The sequence below is a fragment of the Hylaeus volcanicus genome, chromosome 3 (assembly GCF_026283585.1).
Source record: "Hylaeus volcanicus isolate JK05 chromosome 3, UHH_iyHylVolc1.0_haploid, whole genome shotgun sequence".
NCBI lineage: Eukaryota > Metazoa > Arthropoda > Insecta > Hymenoptera > Colletidae > Hylaeus > Hylaeus volcanicus.
Window position 1 is genome coordinate 7,384,037 of NC_071978.1, and position 13,397 is coordinate 7,397,433.

Genomic DNA, 13,397 nt, shown 5'->3' on the forward strand with positions numbered 1-13,397 from the left:
CAAGTGATAATAACCAGAATGGGAACAGGACATGCCAGCCTGTCTCATATATTTTGCATAACTGCCCCTCTATCGTGTATGACGCCTGCAACTGAAGTCTATTAATGGACCATTGAATGTCAGAAATACGCTCGACAAAGAAGAGAGTATGACATCGAGGACATCCTCATTGATTTACTCACGCCGACGACATACCAGGAAAATATAATTAAATTCTACGGATATATAAATTACAATCTAAGTCGTCAAACCGATATTAACGTTGGATTTAATACTTCCGTATATATTTCCTGGTAACATTTGCATTTGATTTTAAATGTCTTAGGCAACGAAAGAAAGCAGAAATTTATTTAATCGATTTAACGTATGTATGTATGTATGTAAGGATTCAGTCTTGCCGAGCACTCAGTCGCAATGGACCATTGTACTCGGGCTTTTTCGGGCAGGCGTTATGAGGAAGAAAGAGAGAGGCCCGACTTCTTGCGCAAAGCGCAGGAGTTTGCCGATCCTTAACTCCGTTATCTCGGTAGATTCCAGGGAGCGGGCAGCAAGGATTCTCTCCCTAGAGGCCTCTAGTGCCCTGTACCTTGCAATCACGTGCAGAGGGATTTCGTCTTCCTCTTCGCATCTTGGACAGGTGAGGTTATCCCGTAGGCCTAGGCTGACTAGATGCCTCCCAGTGTGCCAGTGCCCCGTGACCAGCCCGATGATAAGCCTATTGCCTGTCGCGGTCCAGCTTTACCGGGGCGTTGCCTAGCACGCTGGAAGGTTCCTCTAGCATGGTCCTCGTGTATCCCATCGCCGGCCCATGCCTCCAGAAGTCCAAAAGATGGCCCTCGGACCACCGCATAATTAATGAAGGATTTATTAGTAAGGATTATTATCAAAGGATTTATTATTTACTATTACTACTATTTATTACTTACGATTAATAATTTAATAAATACAGTTGAGTTTGCGAATGAAATTTGTATTTGCAAAATACCCAAGCTTTACGGGAGCTAAATGGTGGCGTTCTTGTGGTGAGCTGAATTCAAGTTGCGTACTTCTTATGCAAAAAGCAGTTGACCCGGGCATTACGAGCATTTTCCTTTCATAGCTCCTAATGTTTTTATCCCCCCCTTTAGCCGTATTTCGATTCGACGTTGCGAGGATACTGCGCCGCGGTGCCCCACTATCGGCAATCGCCGGGAATTAATTAGACTTTATCACGTCAAACGATTCGGTTCGACCAAATTACTTCACGGTTGTTTAGTTTCAGATCGCGTGAATAGCAGAGGAGTTGAATGAGCGGCGCCACTATCGATGTCGATGCCAATGCACCGATGGCAAAACACGTTTTTCCTCTATTTTCCCTCAGGCAGCACGAGAACCTGCTTGCAAACCATAAAACATCGCCCTTTTCATTCTTCCCCACCCACCGCGGTGAAAATAATGTGTTGATTTTCGATTTCTCTATCCCCCGTTCGACTTCTTATCGATCCGAGTCCGACGAACTCTGTTGGCGTTATGTAGAAACGAATTAAAACACTCGTGGAAGAACACTCTTTTAGTAAGTGTTATAAATATGTTGCTTGATATTTGGTAATTTAATTCATTTTCATACCTGTTCGCGAGTCACTGAACACGTGCTTGGAAAATGCAAATTAGGTTTTAATCCATTGCCTACTTTCATGCATACACAAATTTAATTTCATCGACAATATTATTCTAGGATATTGGGCGAGCATTACTCAAGAATAATTCGGAATGAAAATTGTAATTGTGTTTGGATCTTAGCACCTCATTGCTGGGATTTCCTAACAGGCTCCTTTGATGAATTTCTTCAAGTCATTTGGTAACAGAAGGATATTGTTATTTATATGTAAAATAAAATCATAGTAGAAATAAGTAGATATCAGTTTATTGCTATTTTTCTACAGGATATTTAGAAAATGCAATTTATATTCCAATGGAATTTCCAATGAAATAGATGTATTATTTCCGAGATGAACTTATTTCAGGCTAATGAACTTTTTAAAACATTTACAATAACACAGAATTTGTAATATAACTGCTTTCGCTCTAATATTCTGATGCACGAAAGAAATATTCTACCATTGAGTATGAATTCTTTTTATAAATGATATAATCATTTAAATTCAGAAAAAGAACAATAAACCATCAAATTAAATATAGCGTTGTATATCGCAAGGAAGGAAACAGAGATAATTCCGTAGACTAAATTGCGAGTAAAATGCAAAACTGTTTTAGTGGAGCGTACCCATGTCAATATTTTCGTTCGAGTGGATACGTGTACTCAAGAAATCGGTAAGTACATGCATCTGTAAATAGCGGAACAGATATTTCCCGAATGGTTTCCAGGCCAAACAAGACTCCGCGTTGCGATATTGTTTGTATTTTCGTCGTCTACGGTTCCCTTTTGTTCTCGTGTTTACTTTTCGATGGGGAACAAATTGAATGAAATTCCTATCCACATCGTGAATTATAATTCGTTTCATTTTACGAGTTCCCTATCCCTGGACCCTGTTTGCTTTCGGTAGGGAGCATATCTTCCGAAAGCTGACGCTAATCCATTCGCTTAGGGGCGGAGTGAAAAGGTTTTCCATGCAGAACCGTCAAAGTTCGGAATCGAAAACTGATAACGGAAATGACAGTGATCGCGTTACCAGCAACACTTTGTCTCTTAAAATTGAATATTTTCCAGCTCGAATACAGAAGAAAGTGGAGCGGAAACGGAGAATATAGCGCGGATGAGTTCTCTCTGTATGGTTTCCAAGGAACTCCGAGGCGGACCACGCATAAGCGTGTTACGTGTGCCGAATGGCGATTCGTGCGGGGAAATATAATGAAATTCATTGTGTGTACGATTTTCAAAGGATGCTCGCCGTATGAGGAATCTAAACGGTGATCGAAAATTCGTCCGATATCGTATCGATAAACGCGATTGAATCGCGAAAGTGCAACCGTAAGCAAGATTCTTAATTTTGAAGACGTGCTGTCTGGTCTGCTCGGGTCTCTGTGATATGTGCTACATTTCTATTTCGATTCGAAATCTGCTGCTTAAAGACCATTCACGTCGTGTTCAGAAAATTTATACTTTTACTAGCATTGGAAATATCATACGACATAAATCTATACTAATATTATAAAGAGGTAAAATTTGTTAGTATATAGGGGGTAATCTCTGGAATTACTAAACCGATTCTAAAAATTTGTTCAAGAATAGAAAGTTACACTATCCCTTAATAACATAGGCTATATTTTATTTTGATAAAAGTAAGGTTACACTTCGAAATCTCAATATTTTTAAATAAAGTTGTGGCAACACAATAGTCAGAAATATCGATTGAAACATTTGACTGACGGGAAACAAAAGACAGCCGTCTACTGACTCGCGAAGGAACACACGGTTGAACAATGAACAGCCAGTTTAATGCGAATTACATAAAATAAATAGTTTTCCACAGGGGTGAAACCACGGGGTGGAGCTAGTAATTTAATATATTTATTATGTATTTCCAAAATATGATCCTTGCCTCTGAGGTATAGTATATGCTGGCAATTGTTGTCATCATAGTTCATTACAAATTCATTACAAAAATCGCAGTGACTATCGGCCACGGTGACGTTTGTGTATCATAAAATGCATTATTTCTCGTCTGTTCGTAACGCCTGACGTCATGCTTGATACATAGAAAGCGCAAGCCTGCTAGCACACGTTCACTGTCTACCGAACAACGGCGTGTGGTAAATTTGAAATCGTGTCTGACACGTTTCACAGTCTGGGAAATAGCCTTGAGCAACCAACTGGGGTGGAAGCCCACGGTTTTCGATTTGAGATCCCGTGCTATTCATGACGAATGTCCGCTGCAAATTGTAAACGTAGGATGTAATTAGGAATTCTATCTTGGGAGCTATTTAAACGCAGGGTACTTGGAGCTGCTGGAATTTTAACGTTGAGTCAATAAACGTACTAAACTCATTTATCTTTGAATAAAGAAAGGTATTCGTACAATTCCGTACAAATTGAGAAGTACTGTTCTTTTGGTCGAAACATTTCTGGAGTAAATTGATAGTATTTTTGTTAAAAATGACGTACTAGCTGTGGAATGTGCATAATAAGTGCCTGTACAATAATTAAAGTCTGTCATTAAGCAGAAAAGTGTAATGAGACCCTCGCTAGAGAAGTTGCATGAGAACGGTAACAGGGTAAGGGGAATAGGTCTGCGTTTTGTCAGACAAGAATAAGACAATTAACCCACGATTTACACTTGGATAAAGTGTCTGAAGTAAATTAAATTTTCTATAAGGTATCCAACAATAATACGATCCATCCTTGTCAATCATGCAGAATAAAAGTATCGGTGATCAGACAAGGAGAATAAGTCTATTCCTGGTCAGACGAGTATAATTCCAAACGTTTGGTTATTTAAAAATTCTTTATAAATAGAGTAAATTATTTATATAAATTAAAGTGATATAACATATATAACGTAAATCAAGTGTAAAAATATTTGACATGAATTCATAGGTTTGTAATTATATTTGAGTGGGATTTTTAATTTCTTTTCAATCTTGCGCAAGTTTTACCAATGAAAATCCAATTTAAACTAGTTGACCAAACTAAAACTCTATCGTTGAATACGAAACCCTTTTGCATTGATTTGATCCTGTTAAAACGAAATTGTTTAATTTGAGTGTCACGTAAATCAAGTGTTAGGTACACAGTGCGCAGCTTTGAGAAAGGAGAATTGCATATGCAGACAAATGGAATATACTCATTCCCGATCACACAAGTAGTACGTACGAACGATTGATTGACCAAGTATAACAGCACTATTTCTGGATACACAAGAAGAATATGCCTCGTGTCTAGTCAGGCAAGGGCCACACACCCTAATAAAATTTCGAATGTTTTTGCAATTCTAATTTCCTTCATTTTCATTGTTTTGAATTTCATGGGAGTGTTGACTGACATTACGACGCTTTAATATTTCATATCCCGCGACCTGTTAAAGCTTGGAAAACCCTGTTATAAATTGAACGCGTTAAATCGAACGAAAAGTGTTGAAACTTCGGAATTGTATTAATGTGTTTCAATTGTGATTCGACGCGAGATGTTTCCACCATTTTTTGTCAATGCTCACCCCAGTAATAGTGACGTGTAATGGAACACGAACGGGATACCGAAACATAGGCAGAAGGGATAAGAAATGATCGCCTACCTGTTTCTGCGGGAAATGACGATAGCCGAGCGAGCTGAAGGAAAATGGTTCGCGTGTTCCAGCATCCTTACATCCTTTTCGGGGTATAATCATTTATTGTGGGTGACACTTCTAACACGGTTAGATATCACGATTCATCGAACTGAGGCAACTTATGTAATCGAGAAAAGTTTCAGAAGAAACTGGATTGGGTGGTTTCTATTCGAAGTTCCTGAAAAGATTACCAACATTAATCACATTCTGCTGTGGTCGATAGATAGACGAACCTTACAAAAGTTCTTTAGATAACAATTGATTACCGCAAATCGGGAAATCTCCTTCGTTCTCGGTGACGTTAGTAATTAAATTCTTAAATCTGATGTCTCCAATTCAAATTATGAAACCTTCATCACGATGAAACAACTTTCTATGCTGTTAACAAATATATTTCACACATTTTATTATTTTAAAGCACACAAATATTCTTTTACAAATTATTTACACTATAATATTTATATCAAGAATTTATTTCGAAACAAATTGATATTTATAGCAACTAAACCAAATTTATTTAAAAACCTCTTAGAACTGGTATCGAAGTAATTGTCTTCAGAAAGGTTAATTTTATTCAACGTTTAGTAATTTCAATTGAATATTAAGATTTTCCTTGAAAAGAGGATTAGTTTTTCGCGCAAAACGTAACCGTATTAATATTATTATTCGCGCGTGACTGCGAAAGGATTTCGAGTCGTAAAGCCCTGTAATTTTCTGGGTATATTCAAAGGAATGTGTCCCTAACTTCGTTTTAAGGAGGATTAACAATGCCATTTGGGATTGCAGTGTAATAATTTACTTTTATAACGAAGGACGACGACTTGTTGGAGCCGATCGATATAGCGTAACTGGACAGTGTTGTTCTGCTCGCAATATTTAAAATGTTACACCTGAGGTATTTAATTAATTATATACTATTTATCCCATACATATTTCTAAAAACATTAAAATAAATAATCCATTTTTGCAATCCTAATACCAGGGCAGTTGTTTGAGTTCAAACAATGAACCGATTAATAATAGGTCACTAGTCATAAAACAATTAGTAGTATTTATACTCTCCAATCAAACAGCTTGTTATTTATTTGAACAAATTATTAGTCCTGCAAACATTAACTGAATTTCCACGTAAACAACCGTAACTTCTCGTGTGCTTTAGATTAAATGTAACCACACGTCACACGTGTGAACAATTGATCACACGGTGGGATCGTTAATATTTGCACAGTATATTGTTGTGCAGGGTGAAACGAAGCGAAAATCCTTTTTTTGCTGCAAAGCCTGTAGAGACGATAGAAATTCATCGAAGGGATGGTTGGAAATTGTAAACATTGACGAAGAGTACATAATAAATTTATGAAACTCTAAAACTTCTTTGAAGATACACACAGACTTTTGTGTTGACTTCATAGTAAGTAATTTTGAAAAGAGTTTCCAAGAATTATTAATTTGTACACCGCCACACATTTTCAATACAAACAAAAATGCAGAAAACTATGTTAACATAAATTTATAGAAAATGATGTTACAAGAATAAAAAATGAAGGAGTGGCATTTCCGTGATCCTGACGTGACATTTCGTCAGCGAAATGCCAAGACGAAGATCCTAATACAAAATGTCACTCCACTTTCTCATGTTCATAGATTATTTAATAAATCACAATACAAACTCAAATTACATCTGAACTAGTCAATTTAACTTTGATTTAAATATGTTTGGCGGTTTAGACTACAGATTACTGCAGATTAGTAAATTGGTTTTGAATAAATATGTGTACAACTTGAGTACTCTTTCTGCTTATTTCTGGTTTAGATTGATTAGAAAAGTTTTGTCTATATAAAGCTACACTTTTACGAGAAAGTCTAGGCTACTAACCAATTAAGAGAATTGTTATTTAGTAGAAGTAAATTCATCAAACTAATGGATGCAGCAGCCTACATTTTAGAAAGAGTATTCTTTGTATTTCTCTAACGTACCCTTTACGTTTAATATTTGTTCACCAAAACAAATATTTCCGGTTGTGGTTCATCGTTTTTTCTGTGTTGTCCAAGCTCTACGTCGCCGCAACCTTCACCTACGACATTATGCTACATTTTAGCCACTCTGTAACCAAACCTGGAAGATATATACTTTCTTGAACTTCGTTATCATTGTTAATTCTATGTTGAAAACTTTTGAAATCTCAAGGAATACTTAGCGAAGCAGCAATAGATTGTTGTTAGGTCGTTTCCATTTGAATAGTTTGTCGAACAATCGACCCCATTCTGTTGCTGCATTGTGTGCATCAAGTATGAAACTTGCACAAGGGATTATGCGACTGGTGATTCCAGGGGTTGAGTGGCTCCTCGTGTTTAAATTCGATAGTCTTGAACACTGTGCGTAGATGGAACTAAATTATCGGGTTTCCTTAGTTTGAAGATGTATTGTTGACCCTTCTGCTCGAATTCTCTTGATGAAATGAAAAAATTAGAGTACATAGTGATAAATAATATTTATCTCGGCATTTTAAATACTTAAGATGAATTGATGAGTCTACAAAATTAGATTTAACTGAAATTTTACAACAACGATCAGCCTTAGCTTACAGTGACATAACTATTGAAACGGATGACTAATTTGAATATTCAGACATAACACGTACTAAAAGTGCACATGATACTTACAGAATTAATATGACATAAATTCAGGAAAATCATTGAAAATTAAATTTTTCTCGACTTGAGAGTTTCCAATAATAATGAACCTCGAAGTTCTCTGGCGAAACGTTTGTATTTCTTCGCGGTGGCTCTTAGAACACTTGGTTTGAAATTTCACGTTTAATTTTGCATTATAACATTCAAAAAAGCTTCCCTTACAACGAAACTCCATTAGCTTTACTCGTCGGTACTTTAACTATTTCCTTTGAATCCCTCTTCGCAAATTGTTCGCCTGCAGTTGTTGCCGCGCGAGTTTATGTTCAAAGGAGCGCTGGATAAGTACTGACATGCCTTTATGTATATCATATTTTTCGCCAGAGATTGCAGTTTCCCCGTATTTTTATGACCAATTCCAGACCACGCGTATTCATTATTTTCGACGTAAATTTGAACGTTACGATGCCTTTGGTTTACGGCGGAGTCACTTGAATCGTCGTGCCGTATCGGGGCTCGGTTAATAAAAACGTATGACTGAACCTCGACATTGTATTGTAACGTACACTTATTACTTCTGTACGTTACTTTCGTTCTCTTGCTGAATTCGTTTGGATTTAATCCTGGAGTAATAAAGATGTAGTATTCACGTTTATCTTTTTTTAATGTTTTAGAAAACAACGTACACGAGGTGTTAAAAATGTGATGATATTTAAATTGTATATAGATGGGCGGAACATATATACTTCTCTTAATGAAAGAGTTGTGAAATGTCTAAACAAGTTGATTGGTTCATTGTTTTCTAAATATAAAGATAATCGAGAGGTAAATGAAGATAAAATAAAGCTTGTATTACTATAATAGTTGCACTTCTATCTTCTCGCATATTAATTTCCATTTATTTTTGCTACAAAAAGCGAAAATAAATACAAAAACTACGTAAGAAAAATTAATACAGATGTTGTAAAATAAAAGTCTTTCAAATATTTTAAATTATATTTAAGAACAAAATTTAATTCTACTATACAGGGTCAACCAAAAATGTTCATTCTTTAAAAGGATTGAGAATACGAAGTTTGAGAATGGGTTAAACAATTTATAAGATTCGAAAACTGTTCCTACGTAGCAGTTTCTCCTATTGTAAGGTGGTTTCACGTCGATGAAAAAGTTTCCTAATGGATAGGTACAAATTGTGCTGTAGCATGAGTCAGTATGTCTTCCAGATCGAGCATATCGGTTACTGTTAGTACACTTGCCATATCGAACCATTGCGTCAAAAACTTTCTTTAATGCTTTAAAAAAGACATTTCGATCAAGTTTTTAGTACCGTACTCGGTACTTAAATTGTAGCCTTTAACTAGCGATGCTCCCGGCGGAGCAGTCCGGTGGTTCCATCTCTTTCAATTATAACATTATGACGCGAATATAGCGAACAAGATGTGCTATCACAAAAAACATGCCAGTCACAGTATCAGGCTGCAATTACCGTCAACGTCAACACACCAATACAACTATCCGAAAGTACACAGAGCGTCGGGTTGATTATAATCCCAGGAAATATATCATCGCAGACGTTCAGTGACTCATATTGCAAGGCACTTCGGCCCCATTAACATCGAACTCGCAAATCGAAAACATCGCGGTGAAAAATCTGAAGTGGAGGAAGAGTTGTAATTTTACCACCTGCATTATTTTTATTGGTAAAGTGGTCTTGTACTCATGCAATTTATTTCTGATTTCAACAAAGAAGATCAAGATTGTAAAAATTGCTTTATTATAGTACTTATGTTTTTCGATCATTGTGGAATAAATAAATGACACGAAGGACGTTTGTTTCCTTAACTGATCTAAAGTGTAACTATGATTTATAGATAAAAATTGCTTTGGTTTGTGAAGGACACGCGTTTGATTCTAGGTAAAGAATCATAATTTAAAATGAAAATTTAAAAAAATCATTACATTATCAATTGCAACGTTTCTTATGGCCTAGAATATAATATAGAAATAAACCTTTAAGTATTCGGTATTTTGAATAGAATTTACTCAACTCATTTCGAGCAAGACGTCTAATAAATAAAACACAAAGCTACCATTACTATTTCAACAGAACTCGAAACCTGGAGTAGTAAGAGTCCTCACAGACTGCAGACTGTTTGTTTTCCGATTGTTTTCTTGTCGACTCGGCGGATAGTTATCGGCCGACAGAAAGTCTGTAGTCTGCGGGGAGGGTAAATGTTTCAATAAAATTTACTCAGACTACAACACTTATGAATTATAATTAGTTAGCTTTAGTTTGGGCTAGACGGGATAGACAGCTCAGCACAATGCAAATCAGCTACGACACACGTATGTCAAACTAGAGTATATAGATTAGCAGATTGGTCTTGAATAGATGTGTACACTATGTACACATCAATTTGTTTCTATTATCCCTAAGCGAGCCAGACAAGACGTGTTTTATGTTCCACGTAGATGGATCCCGTCTACTTGTTTCTCTACTTGTTTCTGGTATAAACGGACTAGATCTATTTGTGCTGTGGGTGGGCGGGGTAGCTTAAATCCGAGTTAGATAGGTTTGGCAGCTTAGCATATTATGTAAATCAGTGGTGGCATATGTATGTTAAACTAGATTAGATAGGTTAGTAAATTGGTCTTGGGCGTATACGTATAATACACAACTTAAGTTTCCATTACGTCAGGATTAGTTACCTTTCATTAACCTAACCGTACCCAATAGATTATATTCGTCTCTACGTTACACTTTCTGAGCCTGGTTCTATTTATATTTTTTGGTCTGATTTTATATACGCTGAACTGTATTGGAATTGTAAATTAGCCTCGAGCGGTACCATTTTAAAGAGGCTAAAGAATAAATACAAAATCAAAGTTCTGTGGAATACTGTAATCTGTACTGTTTGATTTAATTGTAATTTAATTGCTAATATGCTCAATAGTATAGTGAAATAATTTCTTCTAATTGATTTGAATTAGTTCTCCCAATAATAAAGAGTACCACCGCTTTATTCTCCTGAAAGTCCTCCAGGTGTTCTTCAGGCCATCCAATCTACCAGCTCAACACAGCCTATCGACGATCAATTTAAAAATTTCTGTTCTCGAAGTTCTCATATCCCAAAATCAATGTTCCATTACCCCAGGAACTTCATTTGGGGATACAATTTTCAGCTTTAAAAGGAGTCCCTGGGGAATGAAAAGAGCAACGTTAGACTTTGTTAAACAAGTATTACAGGAATTCCGTGGAGGATCCCAGGGTCTTGTCGATGGAGTGGCGATGGACCGGAAAGAAGAAGCGAAACGGGGAGAAAGGGAAAGGGAAGGGGGCAATGGCGTTGAAACCGGGAAGAACACCTTGACGTTCGACGATTCAATCAACGGGGCACATTGTCGACATCAGACAGGGGAGGGAAATGTCAGCCGTCACGGCGGCGGATATTCCTGGGGTCGAGTTATGAAAAATGACGTCTGACAGCGACGTCAGTAACGCACAGCGCCAAGGTACACCCTGGGAGAATGCTTTTTACGGGGGTTGTCCCGGCCGGGAGGAGGGGCTGCTTGACAGATATCTAGCTGGTATCCACCCTGCGTGCCGAGAGACGTCGCGATCTCGTCTGAAACGTGGAGAAGCAACTCTGTATTAGCAAAGTATCGCCCATCTAGAAAGGGCAGTAAACCTCCCTGAATCGAGCACCCTTTTCCACCTGGATGAACTCTTGCTTCGATATTGGGACTCGAGTAATCCGGTTCTGACAACACTTGTCAACTCGTGGTCCATGTCTACGTCGTTCTGGAATAGTGTCAGGTGACAAAACTGTGGTTCTTAAGCAGTTAATAGATTTTGCAGAAAACTAAATAATCGAAGAGACCAATTAAAGCTTCGTCCACCTCACCGCTTACTAATTAGATATTTATCTAAGTTTATCGTCCTCGACTCGATAACTGATACAGATCATCCTCGTTATTGGCACTCACCTGATTCAGGACTTCCTCTCGTCCTCAATACAATTCGCGCCCAAGCTTCGTAAACACATTCCAGCAAATTTTATGTCTGTAAACATTAAACGGCGTATTCAGCGCCGCATCGTTAGAACGTTATTTCAAGGAAACCGTACTCCTGGTAAAGATTTCCATATAAATATGAAGATATACGCTGGGAAAACCGCAACAGCCACACTTAGCGCGCCCATTACGTCGAAAATTTGAAAGCAGCCTCTCGACGCGTACGTTCTGGCTTGCATCCACGAAAGGATTATGTGTACGTGACATTCGTTACGATGATTACATTTGTAATTAGCTCAGCCGCGGTTCACGAGCGATTACAATTAACAGGGTATTCCTTGTTTAGGTAAAAGCGGTTCATTGGTTGTTGTTCGGATCATCGATGTGATACCGTGCCTGGATCGTGGTAGGAATGTTTGTCGGTCGATGTAAAACGTTCAAACGGGGGTTGGGGCCGGGGGAAGGAGGTCGGGGGTCGAGGGTGGGAAGCGTTCGACGCGGACATACGTACCAGTGGACAATAATTATGCGGATTGCTCCACCGAGGCTAATTATCCCTCTGTACTTGCATCGAATTTACCCTTCTCCGCCGTCCTCCTTCTGCACTGTTTCGCTCTCTGCCTCTAGCAAACTTTGTCGTTGTGGACAGATGCTTATCTCCGCGTACAATCCATCCTTCCCCACCCATGACGATAAGCCCTCGAATTAAATCGTAATCTGTTCATCGACCTCCGATACATCTGCGTTCTTTGAAGTCGTACCACTGATTGGTAACAACGACAGGGATTCGTTTGTCAGCAGTTTCTACCTTTGTCGTTGAACAAGATTCAATTGATTTTTGAGGGATGAATGGAAATAGTATTGTAGTGGTATCGTTGAGCAATCTGTGGAAGATTGTGCATAGAAGAACTTTTTATATGTCGTTTCAACCCTTTGCACTCCAATGTTGAGTGTGACTCGGCATCAGTTTTTATTTCAAGAGCCGCTTTGTCGAGTCCCACTCGACATTCTTTCATGTCTGAATCACTAGGGAAGCCCTGGAACATATGATAAACACGATCGTTTAGATGGAAAGCCTTATTTCATTTTCGTACATACCGAAGGAAAAAATTATTCCTTGAACAATTCACTTGACAAAAATTCAAGGAGGTCATTCGTAATATATCAGAATCAAATCGAGGCTACAGCAAATCATAAGAATCCAATGAGAGTGTCTTGCAAGGAGCTTGGCTTTTTAAAACAAATTTCCTTCGGAATATTTCTTCATCGTTATTAGAATACGTTTCAAGTAACCTAAGTGAAGTGAATTTTGTTTCAGTATACATGAACAAAACTCATGGAAACGTTAAAGACTGATTCCTGTATGTCATTGAGAAATTAAACTGATTATTGATATAATTTGCAAAAGCTTCAGGATGAATACTGCATTGTTCATTGTTCATTGTTTGCAATCACAGCTACCATGTTCTACATTCTCTTGAAACATAGATA

At 37.7% G+C, this 13,397-nt stretch overlaps 1 protein-coding gene across 2 annotated transcripts in view; it reads left to right on the forward strand.

The window, feature by feature from the left end:
- LOC128874129 (lachesin-like) overlaps window positions 1-13,397 on the forward strand; it is a 152,838-nt gene that overhangs the window by 90,076 nt on the left and 49,365 nt on the right. The window lies entirely within an intron of this gene.